This window comes from Solea solea, chromosome 16 (assembly GCF_958295425.1).
Source record: "Solea solea chromosome 16, fSolSol10.1, whole genome shotgun sequence".
In the NCBI taxonomy this organism is placed as follows: domain Eukaryota; kingdom Metazoa; phylum Chordata; class Actinopteri; order Pleuronectiformes; family Soleidae; genus Solea; species Solea solea.
In genome coordinates this window covers 6,293,349-6,295,451 of record NC_081149.1, presented here as the reverse complement: position 1 = coordinate 6,295,451, position 2,103 = coordinate 6,293,349, and the positions used below count along the sequence as shown (strand labels likewise).

Here is a 2,103-nt window from a genome sequence, read left to right as displayed (position 1 = left end):
ATGAACGACATAATCCAAAATCACCCTCATATCGATCCGGGGGAGGAACCCAGGGCTCCTTAACAGGAACAGAAGTGGACACTGCTGGAGTTGGGACTGGTGGCCTTGTCTCGGAACTGGAGGGCTGATTCACCTGATCCCGGATCTCCATCACCCGGGTGGTGAGCTCTCTGAGGCTGTCCATTACCTCCTTCAGTGCCAGGGTGTGCTGTCCAAGCAATATGCCATGGTGGGAGACTGCCTGGCGGACTGGGTCAGTGTCTGCTGGGTTCTGCATGGCCGGATCGTTCTGTCACGGCTTAGCAAGAAACCCAGAATGAGACTCTGACTGACGAAAGAAAAGGTTTATTTGAGATGAGGGAATGCGGGGAAGGAAGGGTGCTGGTCCGGGGGGGGGGGATGATGGCTGGAGGGCTTGAGGTGATGGCTGGGCTGGCAGACGGGCAGGCAGGAAAGGACTGAACAAAAGACAAACAGGTTTAAATTTTGCACCGACTGGCAACAGAGTACAGTTTCTAAAGGTTAGCTCGATTAGTAGTCTTCTTCCAACAAACCGTGTACACTGAGTGACGATCCGGCAGAGACTGAAGGTAGGGACAGGAACTAAGTGCAGACTGGGTGATGAGCTGATGGAAACCAGGTGGCTTGATTGCAGCAGCAGGGCAGGTGTGGAGTGGGAGGTAGGCAGATCCAGCAGAGGTGACAGAGTGCAAGGGGGGAGGGGAAAGTGACAGACAGACAAAAACAAACACCAAAACTGTCATGAGGCTGGCCTCATGACAGAGGTGAACTCTGGAGCAGTTCATTACTGGTGTGAACTCTATCAGAACCTTTCACTGGAAGCGAAACATTTTCTGTAGCGCTCTAGTACCTTATGTCACACAAACAGGGTAACACCGCCTGGCCTCTATATAGTATTTACTATATGGAAGTTAAGATAGATTTAATGGGCATTTCCTTTCACCATCAACCATGGCAACCTAAGCCTTGTTGCACTCTCTGTTGTGGAAACAGCTTGGCGAGTTTCATTGTTGTCTTCTGGAGCTCGGAAGGGCCGAGAACCACTTCCAGAGATACTTTTCGCATGACAAAACTCCTGGCTGGTGTAGTTGGTACCACTCAGGGAAAGAATCCTGGCCTGGCCTCGGAACGAGCTAGCAAGTCTTCAAGTTAGCTGTGGGTCATGGAAGTGGTTCTCACGTAGTAAACGGCTGAAACTCGCCAAGTTGTGCCCGGCTCCGGGTGACGCGCGGCGGTGTCGTGAAACCACACATGACGGTTTCCTTGTTTGCAGAAGTTTCAACAAGAGATAGACCTTGTGTTGTAGAGAGCGCCGGGTGCAGTGATATCACCCAACGGTGCGACGATTGTGCGACAAATTCTCTAGGCTGCCAACGCGGCGGTTCATAGGCGAGTCATGTGACATCCGGAGTTTGATAGATAGATTAGAAAGTTAAAAATCGGCCACAATAACTTGATCGTGGTGAATTTCCACTATCAGAATAATTGCGAGAGGGGAAATCCCTAATACTTCATGACAGTTACTTGAAAATGCCACAAGGGGGAGCCCACAGTCATTCCAGGACTTCACAGTTTATTTGAGATTCTTGCTTTTCACTTCTAAATGTTCACGAAAAAACTAAGGTAAAGGGATTTACGATCATTTATGATCATCATACGATCATTTTGGCCAGTGTCATCATGACATGAAAGTTTCATATCGTCCCATTCCTGGTCTTCTCTAGAGTCTCCAAATGTGGGGACACTTTGACTTTACCCGTTTGTCCAGTATAGTCCGTAGTCCTTCTCTCTCTGCTTTTTGCTTTGAAATTCACTGTAGCCCAATAATAGGAGAAGAGGAGTATTACCTCTTCCGCTGTTGTAGGCTCATTCCCGTTTCCCCTCTTCTACGCCTCAGTCAGTGTTTCTCTTTTTTTCCCCTCTTACCTCGGAGCCTTGCCCTTGATCTAGGTCAGTCCTCCCAAAGCTTGTGTGTGTAGGGTACAAATTGAAAGCAGGCTTTGGATGTCATATCTAATTAGTCTCCGTGTGCCTCGTTCCTCCGCTCACCTCTTCCCTTCTCGCCCCATCCCTCCATGACTT

At 49.2% G+C, this 2,103-nt stretch overlaps 1 long non-coding RNA gene across 1 annotated transcript; it reads right to left on the bottom strand.

Moving 5' to 3' along the window:
• Positions 1-329: 329 nt before the first annotated feature.
• LOC131476001 (uncharacterized) lies at positions 330-777 on the bottom strand. Its single transcript, XR_009242558.1, has 2 exons — positions 555-777; positions 330-458 (listed from the first exon to the last, which is right to left on the bottom strand). It is a non-coding gene; the product is annotated as an uncharacterized LOC131476001 (long non-coding RNA).
• Between the last annotated feature and the right edge of the window lie 1,326 nt (positions 778-2,103).